The sequence below is a fragment of the Lynx canadensis genome, chromosome C2, assembly GCF_007474595.2.
Source record: "Lynx canadensis isolate LIC74 chromosome C2, mLynCan4.pri.v2, whole genome shotgun sequence".
NCBI classification, from domain to species: Eukaryota; Metazoa; Chordata; class Mammalia; order Carnivora; family Felidae; genus Lynx; species Lynx canadensis.
Window position 1 is genome coordinate 8,712,546 of NC_044311.2, and position 22,164 is coordinate 8,734,709.

Consider the following 22,164-nt stretch of genomic DNA (forward strand, 5'->3'; position numbering starts at 1 on the left):
CGGGGGGAAAAAAGAATTATTTAAAGAACATGTTGGCCCTGAGCATTAGCTTGCCTAAAACTACATATCCTACTCCATGAGTGAATAAGTAGGTTTCCTGCCCATACCTATGTATGAAGACCTATTGTTTGCATTCATTAATTATAGGGATAAAAGACCCAAGACAACTTTCACTGTTGCTTTTTGCACTCTCCATTGTTTTGGAGGAAAAATAAGCATAAAATAATAGACCAGAGAAACTGAATCAATCATGATTGTTTCAGCTTTGATAAACAAATGCCTATCTTGCTGGGTGACAATCGAGACATTTCCAAGGGAAAGGAAGACCCAATTTTAGCCTGCTGATACGAATTAGAAAATGTTTTTGAGGAATGGAAAATTAGTTTTTCAAAAATCACAAGCTGCCTAATTGATTACTCCTTCCATAAACAACATACTTGATTTCTCAAAAAAGTAATACCTTAGAAATGCATTTCCTCCAAAGAAACATGCTCACTAATAAATCTATTGATAGTAGTACTGTGGAACCAGATAAAAATGGAATCCATCAGAATTAACCTAATTGACAGGGTTCTAGATCTAATCCATTTCCATCAGTCATTTGTTCACAGCGCTTACTCCTAAAGACTTGTTGAATTGCGGACCGGGCGCCCATCCTAAGAGTTCACAGCCTTCGGGAGGAGGGATCGCAGGCGGCCCGGCCCGGTGTTTCACTTCCAAATTCAGGCTGAGCAACCGGTCGGGACGCGGGATCCGCGACCCGGACAGTGGGGGGGGGGGGGGGGGGGCTTTGGGGCGATGTGCGGCTCGCAGACGAGCCGAGTCCTGCGGGGAGAATGAGGCCCAGACCGCAAAGACCACGGAAGCCCTAAACCGCTGGAGTTCCTCGACTCGACAGCGGGGCGGCTGCGGCGGCGGCCAGCAGCTCCGGGAGCTGGCGGGCCGCGACCTCAGGGCCCGCGCCGCCACCCGCCCCCCACCCCCCCGAGGGCCGGAGCCCAGAGGCCGCCTTCCGCGGGCAGCGGGAAGCTTGCGGCAAGCCCGCGTCGGCTCTCCCGGTCGGGGCCCGAGCGGGGGCGGGGGCGCCGGGCTCCGGACAGTAGAGGCTCCGGGTGCCGCCCTCCCTCCGTCCCCGGGCCTCCCCGCCTCGGACCACAGCGCCCTAGCGAGCCGGCCCCCAGACCCGCACCGCGGGCCAGCCTCGGGTCCCTCTCCGGGGAGCGGCCGGGGAGTGCGCGGGCGCCCCGCCCCGGCCCCGGGCGGTCGGACGACGGCGGGCGCTGGGCGGCGCGGGGACTACTTTCCGCCGCTCTCTCGCGCCCCGCCCCTTGTCCTCGCGCGGCGGAACGCTCCGCGCTGCGCCGGTGGCGGCAGGATACAGCGGCCACTGCGCGACTTATAAGAGCTCCTTGTGCGGCGCCATTTTAAGCCTCTCGGTCTGTGGCAGCCGCGCCAGCCCGGCCCTAGGAGCGGAGAGCGAGGGGAGGCGGAGACGGAGGAAGGTCCGAGGAGCAGCTCCGGTCCCCGCCGAGCCGCAACAGCAGGCCGAGGACGGTCGGACTCCAGCGGCGGGAGGAGCCTGTTCCCCTGAGGTGCTTGGGCGCTCCTTTCCTTACCCTTCCGGGGCTGCTCCCGCTCCGTCTTCGGAGCCAAACTTCGTCGCGGGCGCGCGGTCCCGGCGGCGGCTGGGAACCGGGCCCGGCGCGGCGCGGAGGCCCGGGGTGGGGAGTGGGGGGCGCGGGCTGGGGGCGCCGAGGAGGCGGCGGGGGCGGGCCGCGCCCGGGGGGGCGGAGGGCGGCGGCCGGGCCCGGGTTCCGGTAGCGCTGCTCCTCGGGGGCCCCCGGGGCGCCGCTGGAGGGGAGGGGGCGACGCGAGGGCGCGTCCGGGAGCTCGATGGCCGGCGGGGGCGGGCGGGCGGGGGGGAGGCTGTGGTTTCCGTCCGGGGCTCCGGCCGCGGCCGAGTTTGGGGGAGGGACCCTGCGCCTCGGGATGCTCCGGGCCAGGGTGGGGGGCGGGGTGGGGACGGAGGGTGGGGGTGCTCTGCCTTCCCAGCCCCAGCGGGGAGTTGGGGTACGGGTGCTGGGCCTGGGACGCCAGCCTAGGTCCCATCTGCCGGGCCGATAGGGCCAGGAGACTTTCTGTTCCGATTCCCTCTTTCCGTTTCTCGAGAACGAATTAAGAGAATCCTTAAAGAGAATTGTTAGTATTTTTTTTTTTTTTTTTTTTTAATGCCCTGCTTCTGTGAGTTTGGCACTGGTTCTTGTTTGGATCCGAGCAACTTTAAACCTTAGAGGAACCAAACTCCTAGTGCAGACGGCGCGATGCGTCAGTAGGGCTTGCACAAATAAATCCATGTCCTGCACCTAAATTTTCTTGTTCCGTGCAGGTGAGTGGAAACGGCGTGCAATGTACTGAGAGTCTTGGATTCACGGCGGTGGGTGTGAGACCCTTGTAAAAATAGGGGCGGGGGCCAGGGCGACTGGCTTTTACTGTTTCTTATCAAGCGAACCGCGGGATTCAGCTTCTGACTGCTTGGAGGAGAATCTTGGTAGAAATGATGTATTCAGATACTTTTATGGCAGCTAAACATGATTTTTGGAGCACGTTTTTCTTTTCAGCGGAGTGAATTTTTCCCTCGCTACAAAATTGACCAAATGAAATTCAAGTGTTGCAACTTCTTTCAGTGTTTTGTCTCGGGAGAGGATTTTGAACAGAGGCTTTCGAAGTTCTCAAAGCCAGCTTCTGAATCCGCGAAACTTAAAAGCTTTGGCAGTTGGGTGTAGTTGTTTCCTTGGTTTTCTGTTCCCTTTCGGAGGGAGCATTGTCTCCATACTTTGTATCTTCCAGACATCTGTGGTCTCCCCTCCCCCCTGAGTTTGTGAGTGGTGAATGAAGAGAGACTGGCCTGCTGGTATGCAGAGGTCGGCAAAAGGAAATCGAGGAGTGGTTTTAGTGAAATGAGAGCTTTGTGTCGTGAATAGTGGTGGCTTAGACTAGACATCAACTTGAAGAGACGGCTATCCTTTGATAAAGTCTAGGCTACTGTTTCTCAGATCGTTGGAGTTATAAAGCATTTTGTGTGGAATTTAGGAAGCCATTTCGTTACTGTGAGTTGTTGAACATTCAGTACCTTCAGATATTCTTCGTGTGAACTTGTCTTCGTCCTACAAAATAGTCGACAAGCCTTGAAATGTATTTACATAACGCTACTGTTAAGTATCCGCTTAGATTAGTGACCGAAACTACTTTGGAGGCTTTGTTTTGGGTCTAAACAGGCTGCTCAGTATTTATTTTACATTCACAGTTAAACCCACCGAAATCTCTGGATTAAAAAAAAAAAAAGTACCATTATGGTTACTTGAGAATATCATTTCACAAAATTTGCTCAATTTGCACCAGTATTCATTACTTTGACCTAGTCTTTGTTCTGAAGGCCATGTACAAGGACAAGGCCCTAAAGTGATTGCAACAGTAACTTGAAAAACTTGCAGAAGACTGTTCTATAGGATTAAAGGAATGCTGAGACTATTCAAGTCTGAAGTCCTTGAGGGGGAAATGAAATGCACTAGGAAGTTTAGTATAGCATGCAACTTAGAGTCCTTGTGGAGTCCTAGGCTTGAGATTCTTCTCCCAGAGGTTGGGGAACAGTCGTTTTAAAGAGTTTCCAGGGAAAATGAAGTTTTAAGAATAAGGTGGTTAATGAAAAAGTAAAACCACTGTTTTTTACCACTGTTCAAGTGTCAAGAAGCATTCAAAAGTTTTCTTTTTTTGAACCAATTGTTGTATCTGACTACTGTCTTTGCCAAGAGTATTATGTAGAGTGTAGAGTAAGTATTAAACTTCTCAAACTGAATTGAGCTTCCTATTATTACTAGTCAGGCCTAGAGTAAAAATTCTTCATATAAATAAAGTTTTGTGTGCTTGTTTTCAGAGAGATACTTCCCAAATAGAAGGGAAGACATGAATGAAGTAGGCCAATTTCTCTAAGGGTATTTGAAGGTGTAGCACTTAGGAAAACTGTCTGCAGATACCCGTCTTTATTGTTTGGAGGGTGGGAAGAAGAGCGTAAATATTGAAACTTAGGGAGGTGGGTAATTCAGAAGGTTGAGTATCTTTTTTATAGTTTTAAGAAGCGGTGAAATTAAAACTCCAGAAATGGACTAAGTATATTTAGCCAAGTGAAACTTTTGTGTTATTGAAATGAAAGAATGTATCTGTTCAGTTACAACAAGATTTTGTTTCTCTTTCATGGTTTACTAGTTGCTGATAATCAGGGGGTGAATTTTAAGTTTGTACTTAGAGCTTGGTGGGAAGTGTGCTTGATTTGATTGCTAACCCAGGACGGAAGGGGTGAATGCCTTTTAGAGTAGGACACACTTTTCCAGTATCAGCAACTGTTGTGTAGTGCATATAGACTTGTGACATTGTTTTTGAAAACATGAGTTGTGTTAACTTTGTTTTCTTGTAACTCTCTTTTTGTTGGGAATGTGATATCTTCTGTTGAAATAGCTTGACTGAAAACATTTTTATACCATAAAAGTAAATAGTAAACAAAGACTAGGGACTGCTTCTGAGGATTCCAGAGCATGTAGCTACTGCCTCCAGTACCCTAATATAGAGGATACTGATTTGCAGAATCAGTTCTCATTTTTCAACAGACCGTTGTTAATGTGATGCTGTTCTAATTGTGTGATTAGATAACTGGCTAATAGGCTAAAATAAGTATATACTTCTCAGGTTCCACAAAGGGAAAATGTGTGATTTATGTTGCTTGAAAATGAGTAGGAATTAACTCAATGGCTTTTCATCATTTAAACTCAGGAGAAGGTTATTTCTTCTGTTGACTTAAGAATGCTGCTTTTGCGTTTCATGCAAGACTGAGCTTGACTCAATTGGAAACTTAGACCCGTCTGTTGAGGCTTGAACCCTGCTGTCCTTAAAAGTATGTATAAAACCTATTTTCTCTGAAGAAAAAGATGCTCTTAACAGAGAAAAGTAAGTTAAATTAGGAACCCTGTTTTAGAGTTTAACTGCCTTTTTAAAATTTAATTGTGGACATCTCTTAAGAGACATTCCCACGCCCAGAGTCTCCCTCAAACCTGATGCTGCAGCAGAGTGAGAGTAGTGTTAGGGCATGTTTTCATTGCATACTTTGGTTATGTTGAGTGCCCTCCAGTGGATATAATGTAATGCTTCTGGGTTTTTTTTGTTGTTGTTTTGTTTTTTACCCCCAGCAAGTTTGTATGGAATCTATTTTTGGATAATTCTGATGAGAAAGCATCAATTGGGAAACCTTTTGAATTCTAGAATAATTTATTCATATTAATATTTCTGATTAAAAGACTGGCTTGAGAAAATGTCATTTCAACCAATATTTATAGGAGAAAGATCAAAGTTAAAATAGGGATCACATATTTAAGTCACTTTAAGTAGGTTAAGTATATCATAATGGTAAAACCAAAAACTGATAATTTGGGGGTAAAAGATCAGGTGTTTAGCCATCTTAATGAGTTACAGAAACTAAAATGGTCAGCAAAGGTTAATTGAATCACTCAATTTGTCTAAATCCATTACATGATAAAACATGAGTAAGTGCTCAACTCAGTTATATTATTAAGGAATATGTCTGTGTTAGGATCTAGATAAAAACAAAGCTAGCTGAGTCAGTGTATGTGAACTCTGGACCATAGTTACTATAGGCTCTCATTGTGTAGAGTTGTGGGTGGTGATACACTAATTTTTTGCCCTTTAAGTTTTTCAATAAAAACCTTTCTCCGTGCTCCTGTATTAAAGTTCTTATGTTTCTGTTAATAACACTTTTTTTTATGAATATACTTGTTTCAAATAGGATTATTAGTAACAAGAATAAAGTGTATTCTCAATTACCTTTTGGAAGTCAGATGTTAATTTTACGGAAAACTCATCGGCTTAGAAAAAATTTTAGATGTCTTTTTCATAATGGGTGGTTGAAATGAAATTGAAAAGTTGATGTAGGGAAGGGAAATGACAGTATTTTTGCTCTTGGAATTCAGCATAATATTGTGGAAACGTTAATGATTTTTTGACTATTTGAGAAATGTACTATAGTTAGGAGTTTTTTTTTTCTTTAAACACGGCAAGAATGTCTCAATTGTTTTATGTAAGTGGTTATTCCAGAATGGATTGTATTCCTTCATAAAGAATCATTTTTGGAATTAGATGTCCAAGTTACTTCTTAGTATTTGCAGCATTTATTATCTCTAAGGTCAAATAGCTTCTGTCCCAATTTTCCAAGATTTTTATAAGAGATGAGAGTAGATTTGAAAGTTCCTTTAAAAATCATGTACATACAGTTTACTGAAAAAGTCTACCTATTAGGGACTTAATTTATCTCTTGAAATTGGCTGACATACAACATGTTGGCATTCAAGATAAGTGACTAAAGTAAGATTGTTTTCAAAAGCCATATAGGTTTGGTCTTCTGTTATAGTGGGAATGGCCTCTCAGTGTTTCTAGGACCAGACAGCATGGTGTGTCTGAGACCGTGGACTGCAAGAAATTGGAGAGTACGAGTTCCATCTAAGCAGCCAGTCTTCGGTTCCAGCCATTGTGTTGGTATATTCCCACATGAACTGTATTGTTCATGTTGTCACATCATCTGATTGTTTTTTTCTGAGAGAAGAAGGATCAGATTAATGTGCATCCTTTGATTTGCACATGTTGGTGAATGAAATTCATGTTTAAAGACACTGTTCAGCACAAATGAAATACACCTATTAGCAGGATACTGCTAGTTTGTAACATCTGCAGTACTTCCATTTAGAGTACAGTTCTTAATGATTCTGAAATGAAGATAATATGAATCTGTGGGTTTGTATAACTTAGGAAATAAGATTGTTAAACTGTTAGGGTTATATTTTGGCACTTGGAAGATGCCTTCTATCAATTGATTATACACAGGAACTTAACATTTTCTCATGTGATTGTGAAATCTGGAAGACTCAATTAAGTTTAGGAATTATAAGATGGTTTGGGTCAAGGAGAAGGAAAAATAACAACTTGATCATCTTAATTATAGCTTTTTAAAGTATTTTTAAAAGAGATCTCAAAACTTAATCTGTGAAGGTATTAAAAACGCTGGAGATACTGTGACTGCATGTACATAATCATGTCAGCCTAAAATTTTATTAATGCCTTTAAATCATGTTCTCCTGGTTTTTATCTGAAGTCTACACTTTTTTTAAAAAATTAATTTTTTTATGTTTATTTATTTTTGACAGAGAGAGAGACAGAGCATGAGTGAGGGAGGAGCAGAGAGAGAGGGAGACACAGAATCCAAAGCAGGCTCCAGACTCTGAGCTGTCAGCACAGAGCCCAACGCGGGGCTCGAACCCACGAACCGTGAGGTCATGACCCGAGCCGAAGTCGGACGCTTAACCAACAGAGCCACCCAGGCGCCCCTAAAAAAAAATTTTAATGTTTATTTTTGAGGCCGAAAGCATGAGTGGGGGAGGGGCAGAGAGAGAGGGAGACACAGAACCTGAAGCCAACTCCAGGCCCGATGTGGGGCCGAACCCACGAACCAAATCTTGAGATCATGACCTGAGCTGAAACTGGATGGTGAACCAACTGAGCCACCCAAGTACCCCTGAAGTCTACACTTTTAAGATAAACTATTATCAGACCAAATCCAAAACTTAAAAACAAAGTTTAGATAATTAAAAATATATTGAACGTAAGTTTTATTTAAATTAATGGCATTCTATTATTTGGTCAGAATAAATTTATAAAGGCAGTTGGATTTTGGTTAAATGTTTTTTTGCTAGGGTAAAAATTTTCATTTCCGGAGTTGGAAAAGTTGGCAAACTACATGTTTAATTACATGTTTAACCTGCAGACCACATGTTTAAATGACAAGCAAGCTATGTCTGGACTGAAAGTGCAATGCATAGGACAACACTGGTTATAAAAAGCAGTATCTGAGAATAGTGCTACAAACGTATTTTATATGATATGGTATAGAATACAAACTAAACTGATCAGTGGACTTTTTACAAAACGTCTGTCTCAGAGGGACTGACTCCCTGGCCTATCCTCCTATCCCTGTGTAACTTTACCAAGCCACTGTAAAGTTTCCCTCACAGTATTCCAGAAATTTCCGGCCTTTGATTTCTTTCGAACTTGTTGAAAAGGCTCCCCCTCATTCCCAGCAGTTGGAGTAGTGTGAACAGCTGGATGATGCTGGGGTGAAAATGCTGCATAGCACTTCCCGTTTTCTCTCCTATTTTTTCCCTCTCTTAATTTCTTCACTAACGTTGCCACGGTTCTGCTTGTGATTTCGTCGTTCACGTGTTGTTACGCCGGTAGTTTCCTTTCAAGATTCATAACAGGTATGTTAAACCATTAGTTTAAAAAATTGGGCAGGGGGAGAGATTTTTAACCTGTCTACGTTCTTTCAAGTTCATAAATCCTTGTGGCATACAAACCGTATCTGTGATTAATAAGTCTTATCTTAAATGCTGGTAGTTGATTTGACTTGGAAGTAAAAGATGTGCAAAGGCCGAAGGGCTAGTTTAATAAGCTTCTTTTATTCAAAGGGTTTTATGGTAGCTTAAATAATTGTGATATATGTGTATGTGCATATACCCATTTTATTATGCATTGTCCACATAAAAATGACTGCAGAATTTCTTGGAAATGCAATTTGAAGGTGATCTTAAATGATTGTAGTAATTTGCACCGAGGGGTGGTTGTTGTAAACTACTCTATTTTTTAAGTATAATTAAGTGGTTTGGGGGTAAGAGTGTAGGGAGCAAGTCTTTGAAGTTTTCCACATACTAGATGAGTGCCGTATGTGTAAAGCAGGAACCAGAGTTTCTTAGAAATATTTTTCAATCTAACTGTGGAGGTTTCCAAGTCGAGTTCCATTCCACTGTGTAGAAAGTGCTGGCTGAGACACCTAAATTATTTTCTGAGCTACTGAAAGAATGCAGTGGTGTCAGACATATATCTCCCTAATAGTTCATAGATGCAAAAGTGGACACCAAATGTTACAGGACACCTAGTATGCGTGGACATAGAACTCTTTAGATAGCTTAGTAAGTTTAGTCTGTTTTCTCGCATTTTGCTTGATTTTCAAGTTTGGTTTTTTTAGGCTCAGCTAATTGGATCCCCTTTTTTTTTTTTTGTAAGAATACATACTGATCTCCTTGAAGAATACCCTGACTATATGCTAAAGGACTTCACATTTCTCCCTTTGCCATTATATCCCAGATACTACATTTCTCTAGAAAGCTCCAAGACAGGAAGACTATTTAACCTTCTCTGCTTTTCAGATGAGTCCCCTCTCGTCCATCAGAAGCTAAGCAGGAACTCCTTCAACACCCTGTCAGTCTGCATCGAGTGTCCATCTTTAAAATGGAGGAGGGACACCTGGGTGGCTCAGTTGGTTAAGTGTCTTGACTCCTGATTGCGGCTCAGGTCATGATCTCACACTTCACAGAGAGATCAAGTCCTGAGTTGGGCTCTGCTCTGAGAGCCTCCTTGGGATTCTCTCCCCCTCTGTGCCTCTTCCCCGCTTTCGTGTGTGTGTGCTTTCTCTCAAAATAAATAAATAAACTTAAAAAAATAAAATAAAATGGAGGAAATAGTATATTCTGGTCAGAGGCCAGTCCTGACCCATGTGGTTTCAAGGACTTTGTTCTTTTAGTTCTACCTAACTCTTCTGTATTAGCCTTATCCCTTCCTCCAGATTCTAATCCCGTTACTTTTTAAGTCTTCATCTCCCACCTTTTATCACTCACTGTACCTTATGTAACTCCTAGAACTTCTTTTATTTTCAGTGTATTCTGGGAATGTTCCCTTCTCTCTCTTACTCCAACTGTAACCTAGTCTGTCCCCCTGATAATGCTACTTCCTTGCAGCTCTCTCAGTGGTAAATGTTTTCCCTTTTTACACACATTTTACTACTAAACTGAGAGGTAGAGAAAGTGTCTTTGTTTTTCATTCACTTCTTAACCGTTATTTTCCAGAACTTCGATCTTTGACTCTCATGCCATCAAATTATACTACCCACTACCCCTCTTTATTTCAGTCATCTACTGACTTCCTGGGGAGGTGTTGGGATATTTGAGAAGAGAAGAAAAAGTAAGGAGGGTCATCTCCCTCCTTCCTTGAACACTTTATTAGCTTGGCTCAGTGTCCTCTTTTATTTCTGTCATAATTCTTGGAGATATCAGTGTCCGTGTAGAGCAGTGCTACTCAAAATGTTGTCTGGTCTGAACTGTTTGTTACTAGTGAGGATTATGATAAGGGGTTTGTGCCAGAATATAAATCACCTCTGTCACTAAATTCACTGTTTAGTCCAGCTGACTTTTTTTGCAGCAAGTCTTTTTTGATAAAGGAAGCAGCATGTTGATTTATAATCTGGCACAGGCTCCTCATGGTGTCGTGGTCTGGCTCTTTGAGGAACACTGGTATAAAAGATGTTCTGGCCTATTCCTTTCTTTCTTCTCCAGTGATCTCATTTTTCACTCTAATTCAACCACATGGTCCCATTGTCATATCCTAGAATGCTTCGTCTTATACTAATTACTACCCCCTCCCCAATCTAATTTCTTTTTTTTTTTTTTAAATTTATTCTGAGAGAGAGCAGGGGAGGGGCAGAGAGAGAGAGAGGGGGAGAGAGAGAGAGAGAGAGAGAGAGAGAGAGAGAATCCCAAGCAGGCTTAGTGCTGCCAGCACAGATCTGGATGTGGGGCCAAACTCTCTGAACTGTGAGATCATGACCTGAGCTAAAATCAAGAGTCAGGACACTTAACTGACTGGGCCAGGTGCCCCTCTCCAATCTCATTTCAGGTGCCCCACTGCCTTACTCCTCTAGGAAATACTTGAATTCCAGCAGCCCTTCAGCCCCACCAGAACCTATAATCTATATCCATCTAACCTTTTCAGGGTCCCTCACCCTCACTTACACCCACCTGAGATTTCGTATTGAATCATAATCACTTTCTTATATACACTTTCAACAACTTTGTCTCTCCCTGGCTTCATCCCCAGTGGTCCCCAGTCTGTTAGTTCGCTCTCTTTTATGATTGCATCTTTCTTTTCCTCTAACATTCCAACACCTTCTCCCCTATTCTTCCTCATCTAATACCCTTGCTTTCTATCTCACTAAGCATATTGAATGATTTAAAAAATTCCTGCATGCTCCCGTATCTGTGACTGTGTGCTTTACCTTCTCCATCACTGGATGAACTGTAGTGTTTCAAGACAACCAGTTCATTTGTATACTAGATCTCGTTCCCTTCTTGGTCTCAAGAATATTATCACTCTTGTCAGTCTCCCTTCTCCTGCATCATTGGTTTTTCCTTCTGTGCTGGCTCTTCCCATGAGCACACAAACATGATTTATTGCTTATCTCATTTTAAAAGTTTTTTCTTCCTGTCTCCTCTTTTACCCACCACCCACACAAAATAGCTTGAAACAATTGCTTTTATTCACTCTCCCTTTCTTTTGAACCCATACCAGGAAATCACCATGTTATAAATTAACAGTCCTCATCTCATTTAACCTATGAGTAGCATTTGGCACAGTTGCTTGAAACACTTTCTTCTTTGGCTTCTAGGCTACGATGTCTGCTAGCAGGTTTTCTTCCTGCCTTGCTGGTGGTTCCTTCTTAGTTTCCTTTGGGTTTTCTGTTCTCTCTCTGATCTCTTTATTGATGTGACTGAGAGTTTAGTCTTAAGACTTACTTTTTGTTGTCTAAATACACTCTCTAGTCTCATAGCTTTAAACAGATGGCATTTAATCTGTTTGCTTCTGACTTCCAAATTTACATCCCTAGCTTGGGTTTCTGTCCTAAACTTTAGATTCTAATACCCAGCTATTTCGAAAAAAAATTTTGGGGTGTCTAAGAAGTATCACAGACTTAACTTTTCTAGAAATGAGCTCTCAATTTCCCCTAATGGCTGCTTCTCTTAGTTGTTTCTGAATGGAACTGTTATCTTTCCAGTTAACTCAGGCTTTTCTTTTTTTTTTAATTTTTTTAATATATATATATATATATATATATTTTTTTTTTTTTTAGAAAGCATGCACGCACAAACAGGGGAGGGGCAGAAAGAGGGAGATACAGAATCCGAAGCAGACAGGCTCCAGGCTCTGAGCTGTCAGCACAGAGCCCGACGTGGGGCTCAAACTCACAAACTGAGATCATGACCTGAGCTATAGTTGGATGCTCAACCAACTGAGCCACCCAGGCGACCCCCGCCCCCCACTTCTTTAAAAAAGATTTTTTAATGTTTATTTTTATTTTTGAGAGAGAGAGAGCGCGCCAGGTACTCAGACTTCAAATCATATTGTTCTTTTTCATTTTTTGGTGTTTATTTATTTTGAGAGAGAGACAGAGACAGAGAACTGCCAGCAGGCTCCATGCCGTCAAAGCAGAGTGCAACACAGGGCTCGAACCCATGAATGGCGAGGTCATGATGTGAGCGGAAATCAGGAGTGGCACGCCTAACTGACTGAGCCTCCCAGGCAGCCCTAACCATATTGTTCTTGACTCCTGTTTCTCTAACACTCAGTATGGAAACCCTGTCTGTAAATCCTGTCTTTTCTCCCTTTAACAATATCTAAAATCTAACCATTTCTAACCATAGCAGTACCGTTGTAATCATTTGCCTGGGTTACTGCAAAGGCTTCCTAACTGGTCTCCCTACTTACACCTTTGTTCTTCTAAAATATATCTTCAACACAGCAGCCAGAGGTAACCCTTACAAAGCAGTAGATATGCAACTTTTCTGTTCAGAAACCTCCAGGTGCTTACCCAGTAAAAGCACAAATCCCTCCGTGTCTACACTCTCTTTATCACTTACTACTTTTGTCTTCTTTATCTGTGCAGGCTGTTATGTTTTTCCTCCAACTGGTCAAGCATGATCCCATATCATGGCTCACTTCCTCATCTCCTTCAGGCTTTTTCTTGCTATGCTGTCTAAAATCACAGTCCTTCCCCATCTTCCTATCTCCTTTCTTGCTTTATGTTTCTCCATAGCCCTTGTCACTCTCTAACATAATATTTTGGTTTTTTCGATTGTTTGTTTTCTTTTTTCTTAGCCTACTAGAATGTAAACTCCAGAAGGACAGGGATTTTTGTCTGTGTCCTTCACTGCTTTCTTCCTCCCAGTGCCTAGAGTCATACTACATAATAGATGATCAGTAAGTATGTGTTGAGTGAATCTTATCATCTCATTTAGATCATTCCCAGTAGCATACAGGTATATTCCAGACATTTGCAGAGATGGTTCCTTCTTGTCATTTATGGTTCATGTTTAGATACCACTTCTACATTGAGGTCTTTTCTGTTCGCTCATTTTAATTTTGTCATATTCTATTCTTTTATTTGGTTTGTGGCACTTAATTATACTCTGAAATAACATTGTTTGCTTGTTTGTTCTTTCTTCCTCTCCTGATCTTGTCCTGATTTTATATCTCTGGTACTCAGAAGAATGTCTAGAAGTTATGGGTGCACAGTAAAGGTGTGTTGGCTGGGTGAATATTCTAGAAATGACACCCTTTGTTTTCCTCCGGCTAATGCCCCATTTATTTCTCTGCTCTATTTCATGGTGTGTCCATACCCTATGGACATGTCTGCACTTTTCATCTCCCATTCCAGTTCATGCTCTGCTTTCATTATTCCAGCGAATATGCTCTGCTGAGCTCCTATTGGACCTGCATGTTGACCAACCATGTGGATACTTTTTAGCTTTAGTCTTGCCGGACCACCTAGCATTTGGTATTATGTATATATTTCTTTCTTCCTTCTGTAACACCTTCCTTCTACTCACCAGTAGAATTTTCTGTGGTGGTGGAAATGTTCTACATCTATGTTGCCCCGTGTGGTAGCCACCAGCTACATGTGGCTCTAGAGCATTTGAATATGGCAATATGAAAAACTAAATTTTTTATGAAAGTAAATGTAAATAACCGCATGTAACAAGCGGCTACCATATTGGACACTGCAGTTCTAGAAACATTCTCCTCTTTCTTCCTGCATTGCACTAAACTTAGTATCACAACTTAATTGCTCAACCCAAATATGTAGGACTCTTCTTTAATTCCACTTATCCTACTTTAAGTCCTCTCATTTATTAGAACTAGTCCATCAACAGTCTTATTGTTTCTACCTCCAAAGTATTTCTCCAGCGTAGCTATTTTTGTGCTTAGTGCTACGATCTGAGCTTAAGCTGCCACCATCTATTACCTGGACTATTTGCTATGGTTTCTTTACAGGTTCCCTTTTTTATTTCTTGTTCTCTTTCAGTTGTTTTCCCATATAACCAAAACCAGCTTTAAAAACTCCATGAGATCTTGTTATTAACCAGCTTATGACCTTTCGTGGACTTTCAGTGGCACTTAGGAAAAAGAAATGCATTCCTTAACCGAAGGCTAGACAGCCCTACACAGTCTGGCTATTTTCAGCCTCATCTCATTGCGTCCACTCTTTTCCCACTATAATTGAACCACTCTGGTCTCAAGGTTTAGTTCTTAAAGTGATCGGGTCTTCATGACTCTGGGCTTCTGTACATGTTATTTCTTGTTTCTGGAATGTTTCTGCTCTGCTCCTTACATGCTGGCTCTTTTGCATCCTTCTTCAAGTCTCAGCTTGAAAATTACCTTCAAGAAGGCTTTGTCCACTCTAAAACCTTCCATTTGTCCTTGTGTCATTCTACTCCCTTCTTCCACTTGTGACTTAGTTATATACACTTATCACTCTTTGTAATTGTTTATTCACTTATTGTCTCCCTTCCGGTCAAGGATGCAAGGACCATATCTGCTTTAATTGCCACTGTATACCCAGAATCTATTACACGTCCTCGCGGGTAGCGGTTACATAAAAATTTGTTGAATAAATTTGTTGAATAAATCTTTTTTTTTTTAATATGAAATTTTTTGTCAAATTGGTTTCCATATAACACCCAGTGCTCATCCCAACAGGTGCCCTCCTCAATGCCCATCACCCACCCTTCTCTCCCTCCCACCACCCATCAACCCTCAGTTCTCAGTTTTTAAGAGTCTCTTATGTTTTGGCTCCCTCCCTCTCTAACCTTTTTTTTTTTTTTTTTTTTTTTTTTTCCTTCCCCTCACCCATGGTCTTCTGTTAAGTTTCTCAGGATCCACATAAGAGTAAAAACGTGGTATCTGTCTTTCTCTGTATGACTTATTTCACTTAGCATCACACTCTCCATTTCCATCCACGTTGCTACAAAAGGCCATATTTCATTCTTTCTCATTGCCACGTAGTATTTCATTGTGCATATAAACCACAATTTCTTTATCTATTCATTAGTTGATGGACATTAAGTCTCTTTCCATAATTTGGCTATTGTTGAAAGTGCTGCTATAAACATTGGGGTACAAGTGCCCCTATGCATCAGCACTCAATAAATGAAATCTATGCATACGTTGTATTCATGCCCTTGGTATTGCTATGTCCTTGAGCTGTTGAGTAAATGAAGGAATTGTGGGAAAACTTGTGAAACAAAATCTTGATTAACAAATTGGCAAATTGAGAAAACAAAAAACAATATGCCAATGAGACATTGATATATACCTCCAGGTTATGACTCATTTACTGGTGTATTTTTGGACTTCGAACAGATTTAGAGCTGTTATTCCTTGAAGGTTTTTTGTATTGAGATAATGAAAGTAGTCACATTTTGAAAATAAAAGCTTTCTAGCTCACTCTACCTTTTGTAATATTCTGCTATTCTTTCTAAATATAAGAGAGCCTCATGATTATGAAACTTGTTACTCTGGTAAAGCTGTCAAAGGCAGCAAAAATGTCCTTCTGTTTGGGAGAGTAACATAAACTTGACATGTATGGTGGGGTATTGAAGGTTGCTAAAAGATTAAGTAATTAGAATCTGTAGTGTCTTAATGAATAGATGCTTCTTTAGGAGCTGGTCCTGGGGTTACTCTGTGGAGTCACATTTGTTTTAATTTAATTTGAGTTACTGACTGATGTTATATATATAAAACATTATACATATAACATTGTTATGCATGTAACAGCATGTTATATATAATAGAATTGGATCATATTATTTGTCTATAGCTGTAGCCCTTCTTTGGGGGTATCAGTGTCAGCAACATGTATGATGCTTCAAACAAATTAAAAATTGCAATGCCAGGGTCCTATCCTAGTTCTACTGGGATAGAGAACCATGGGGATGGAGCAGAGTCCTCTTGTTTTTTAAATTTCCAGGTAAGAACCATTGGAAGGATCTGGTAGTCAGTTTAAAGGGTCCTTCAAACAAAGTTGGAGATCTTTATAGTAAAAAAAGATTTTTAAAGGTATGCATATATTGAGGCTTAATTCTGGTTTAGTCCATACCCAGTCTTAATGGCCTAAATTGGTTTTCCCAAATAAATGGTCTTGTTGTGGCTTTCATATGTCATTTGGTCCAGTTTTGTTTTTTACACAACCTGTTTCTGAAGATACAGGCAAAAACTGTGTGTGACCTCTCAAGTAACCTGTTAACTCACTTAAAAAACCCTTTCTGTTATGGGTCTTCACATTTAGGTTTAATGTACTTAATTAAAATGTAAACTCACTTGCCTTTGGTTTGTTGCCAGTGAAAGTATGTAATAAATAAATGAGGGGATGGTCAACTTCTGTCCTCCACCTGTTTCTGTATGGCCTGAGAACTAAGAATACGTTTTATATTTTTTAATGACTGATTAAAAAGTCAAGGATAAGATCTCTTGACATGTGAAATAATGGGAAATAGCAGATTTGCAATTTCCAGGAGTAAAGTTTTATTCAAGTACAGCCATGCTTGTTCATGTGCATATTGTCTGTGGTTGCTTTCACACTACAAGAGAATTGAGTAGCTGTGACAAAGTTTTTTATTTTAATTTTTATTGTTGAAGTACAGTTGACACACAGTGTTGTATTAGTTTCATGTGTACCACGTAGTGACTTGACTGCTCATCATGATAAACAGTTGCCACTTATCACTATACAGTGCTATTACAATGTTATTGACTGTGTTCCCAATGTCGTATTTTTCATCTCTGTGACGTATTTGTCTTATGACTGGGAGTTTGTACCTCTGAATCCCCTTCACCTATTTCACCCATTCCCCCACCTCTTCACTGTGGCAACCACTAGTTCTCTGTATTGATGAGTCTTTCTGGCTTTTTGTTCTTTTTTTTTTTTTTTTTTTTTTTTAGATTCCACATACAAGTGAAATCATATGGTATTTATTTTTCTTTATCTGACTTCACTTAGCATAATAATACCCTCTAGGGCCCTCCATGTTGTCATGAATGGCAAGATTCCTTTTTTTTTTTTGGTGGCTGAGTGGTATCCCATTGTGTATATGTATACCACATCTTCTTTATCCATTCATCTGTGGATGAACATTTAGGTTGCTTCCATATCTTGGCTATTATAAATAATGCTGCAGTAAACATGGGGTGCATATATCTTTTCCAATTAGTGTTTTTGGTTTTTTTTGGGTACACACCTAGTTGTGGAGTTACTGAATCATATAGTATTTCTATTTTTCATTTTTTGAGGAACCTCCGTACTGTTTTCTACAGTGGTTCCACCAATTTCCACTCTCACTGACAGTGCACAAGGATTCTCTTTTCTCCACATCCTTGCTAGCTCTTGTTATTTCTTGTCATTTTGATATTAGCCATTCTGAGTTGTGTGAGGTGATATCACATTGTGGTTTTGATTTGCATTTCCCTGATGATTAGTGGTGTTGAGCATCTTTTCATGTGTCTTTTGGCCATCTATAGGTCTTCTTTTGAAAAATGTTTATTCAGGTCCTCTGTCCAGTTTTAATTGGATTGTTTGGGTGTTTTGGTGTTGAGTTGTATAAGATGCTAACCCTTTATCAGTATATCATTTGCAGGTACCTTCTTCCATTCATTATGTTGCCTTTTCATTTTGTTGATGGTTTCCTTTGCTGTGCAGAGCTTTTTATTTTGGTGTACTCCCATCTTATGGCCCACAAAGCCTAAAGTAATTACTGTCTGGCCCTTTACAGAACAAGTTTGTTGACCTCTGTTTCAGATGAGATATGTTCTTTCATAAATGAATATTTCATGTTTTTAAAGGCATTTAAGAAGTCTCATAGGTTATACATAATTGTTTGTTGGCTGTCTAAGCCTTTGTATTCCATTTTATTCTACTGTCTAGTTTTTGAACATCTTTCTTATTGGCACATTTAGTCTGCCAAATACCTAAAAGCTTATTACATGCTAAGCACTTTGGATACAGTGTGCAACTAAAGGGCCCCAGCCCTCACAGGGTTCACACATTGAACTTTTTTTCTTATTTTTTTAAAGGTCTGTGTGCTGGTATGGTGGAAAAGGGAGACTCCTACAAGTGAAAAAGAGGAAGGTTATTGCTGAGGGATAGAAAGCATTGCATTAAATAAATTACTCCTAGAAGTCATTGACTCCCTGCCATTAATTCTTCCTATAGTCAGAGCCTAGAGATCAACATGTAGAAACTCTCTCGAAATAACTCTTCCATCTCCTTGGCATGATATACTCGTGTTTGATTGCATTTTCTTGTCAGCAGTAGTGCTGTCTGGCTAGGCACATAGTCAAAGTATGAAGTATATAGTGATTCACATCTTAGATTGATCTTTTTCTGTAGTCACTGTTCAAAGAATATAGTTCTTTTTGTTAACCTTTCTCTTGAATTGATCTGTAACATTGTTAAATACTAATTGTCTTTAACTTTGGGGTGCGAGTGGGATATGTGATTTGATTAAAAGGGCACATGACTCTGAGCTTAAATGTAAGACCTGGATTTCAATTTTAACGGAGCAACTATACTCATATTAACGGCTGCTAGTCAGGCTTTTAATCTAATAATTTGGGGAATGTTGTCTACTTACAAGGTTGCTGGGAAAATTCCATGAAATAACATTAGGCTCGGAACTAAAGTTACTAAGCATTTAATAATGGTACATTGTTAAATACATCAAGGGCAAAATTAGATGTTTACCTGATGTTAAGAGGCTGCATCCTCAAATTATGCTGTAAAATACATTATTTAAAATAAGTCCACAAAACTTGGCGCACTACATTGTGATGCAGTTGATTCTTAGAATAGTACCACTTTAGTAGAACAAGAAATGAATGAAAATCTCTATGAAATTACTAAAAATAGGAAAACTATTGATATAACTAAATAAAATGTTATTTGTCTAAGTATTTAAAAACTGCAGTGAGTTTGATCTCCTTGCTTTTGGAAAACATTATTATCCAAAGAATATGTCCTTTTTTTTTTTTTAAGCAATTTGTTCTTGCCTTGAGGTACTAAATGGTTGCTGAGAAGTTACCATCTTTCCTTTGCAGAAAGTCTATTTGATGGGCCACTTAGCTTTTATGCTTAGAAACATTTCCTTAATGCTGTGTATCACTGGTTAACACACATTGGGGCTAAATGATTTATTTTCTTGGAGACATATAATTATTTTAAAGCTCATTTATTTTGAAAGAGAGAGAGTACATGTGCGCGCACGTGCACGGGAGCAGAGGAGGGACAGAGAGAGAGGGAGGGAGGGAGAGCCTGATTCAGGGCTCCATCTCACAAAATCCACGAGCTGAAATAGGACGCTCAACCGACTGAGTCACCCAGGCACTGTGGAAAAGTATCATTTCTAATACTAATGTATTTAAAAAAAATTTTTTTAATGTTTATTTTTGAGAGAGAGACAGTATGAGCCGGGGAAGACAGAGAGAGAGAGAGAGAGAGAGAGAGACAGAATCTGAAGCAGGCTCCAGGCTCTGAGCCCATGCGGGACTCAAACTCACAAGCTGTGAGATCATGACCTATGTGGAAGTCAGATGCTTAACTGACTGAGCTACCCAGGTGCCCCAGATACGAATGTATTTTTTACATGCATTTAATTCTGGGAATGTATGCAAAAATGTCGTAAAATGTGCAAATGCTTTGCATATTAGATATGTGGGGTTTTTTTCTGTGTCTTTTTTCATTCATTTTAAAGGCTACATAGTTATCCACTACTGCATCTCACCTGGATGATTTACCACTTACAGTAGCTTCCTTATTGGTGTCCCTGCTTTTCTTTGGCCCCTCACCATCTTTTTTTCCATACACACACTTAGAATGAATTCTGAAAAGACTGTATCATAGTACATGTGTACCTCTGGTGGCTTCCTAGTGCACTTTGGATTTTATTCTATATCCTTGTTGATCTGGTCCTTTCTCTTTTCATAGTTCCCTGATTTCTTGTTACACTGGTGACTTTTTAGTACCTTTACCAAACAGCTCATACCTTCCTTTCCACTTTTTTTCTGCATGAAGTGTTCTGCCCCATCTTAAGCTGGCTGGTTCCTCCTCCTCTGCTCAAATGTTCCTGTCATCCCATGCTTACCTAGAATAGCCCTTCTCCACCATTCACTCTCTTCTCACCTTGTTTATTTCTTTCACAGAAGTTCTCTTTAAATTGTTTTGTTTTTATTGCTTAACTTTCTAGTAGCCGAATCCAGGCTTTACTGGATGTACGAGCTTGAGTCTCAGACTCTGGTATTCACTCTTACTGCAATGCCAGTAACATGAAAGGTGTTACATGTTTGTTCGGCGAGTGGATAAATTATTGTTCATTCATTGCCTTGTTGATGAGCATTTGGGTAATTTCCAGTTTTTTTCTATGAATGCTTCATTGTGCAGACCTCTTGGCATTCTTCTGTGAATATTGCTACAAATTATGTTTCTATTATAAAAATGGAATTTTAAAGTCAGAGGTTATTTACACATATTTAATGGGTAGTGCCAACCTACCCTCCAAAAAGTTTCTGGTAGTTGAACTACAGTTGATTCTTGAATAATGTGGGGATTAGGGGCACCGGTTCCCATGTAGTCCCAAGTCTGCATAAAACTTTGACTCCTCCAAAACTTAATGGCTAGTAGCCTACTGTTGATAGAGATAAAAAGCCTTAGCAATAGCATCAACAGGATTAAAACATTTTTTTGTGTGTGTTGTATGTATTAAGTACTGTATCCTTACCACAAAGTAAGCTAGAGAAAAGAAAATGTTAAAATCATAAGGGAAAATACATTTATTATAGTACTGTACTATAAAAAAACAAAAACAAATGTATACAAGAAACAAGTGTTGACCAGGATGTGGAGAAAAAGGAACCCTCTTACACTGTTGGTGGGAATGCAAATTGGTGCAGCCACTGTGGGAAACAGTATGGAGGTTTCTCAAAAAATTTGAAGTAGAATTACCCTGTGATCCAGTAATTCCACTACTGGATCTGTACCCAAAGGATACAGAAACACTAATTTGAAAAGATACGTGCACCCTTACGTTTATTGCAGCATTATTTACAATACCTAAAGTATGGAAGCAGCCTAAGTGTCCATCGATAGATGAATGGATAAAGAAGATATAGTGGGTTGTGCATATGTATCTATACCTGTACCTGTACCTGTACCTGTACCTATACCTATACCTATACCTATACATCTATATTTATGTCAGATCCATAAGGATATAGAATAAAATCCAAAGTGCACTAGAAAGCCACTATAGGTGCGTGTACTATGATTTAGGCTTTTCAGAGTTCACTCTAGTGTGTGTTTGGAAAAAAAAAGATGGTGAGGGGGCCAAAAGTATACACACACAGTGGAATATTATTTAACCATAACAAGGAATGAAGTCTTGCCATTTGCAACAACATGAACAGAGCCAGACAGCATGATGTTAAGTGAAATAAATCTGTCGAAGACAAGTAACATATGATTCCACTCATATGGAATTTAAAAAGCCAAACATGAGCAAAGGAAAAAAGAGAGGCAAAACAAGAAACACTCTTAACTGAGAACAAACTGAGGGTTGAATGGGAGGTGGGGGAGAGGAGAAAGTGGGTGATGGGCATTGAGGAGGGCACTTGTTGGGATCAGCACTGGGTGTTGTATGGAAACCAATTTGACAATAAATTATATTAAAAAAAGAAAAAGAAACAGACTCAACTATAAAGAACAAACTGATGGTTACCAAAGGGAGGTGTGTGCGTGGGGTTGAAATTGGGGATGGGGATTAAAGAGTATACTTAATCATGATGAAAAAAAAAAATCACGTGAAGTGCAGCCGCGCATTTCGAACCCTTGTTCCAGGGTCAACT

General features: G+C 40.4%; 1 protein-coding gene across 3 annotated transcripts in view; it reads left to right on the forward strand.

Moving 5' to 3' along the window:
• The first annotated feature begins 1,415 nt into the window (after nucleotides 1-1,415).
• The window catches only part of CTNNB1 (catenin beta 1), a 40,226-nt gene continuing 19,477 nt past the window's right edge, over nucleotides 1,416-22,164 (forward strand). For 2 of the 3 annotated variants that reach the window (XM_030328372.1, XM_030328373.1), the window contains exon 1: nucleotides 1,416-1,592. The gene's annotated coding sequence lies outside the window, so the exon portion shown is untranslated. The remainder of the gene's footprint in view (nucleotides 1,593-22,164) is intronic. The other variant, XM_032594651.1, reaches the window with a different exon arrangement.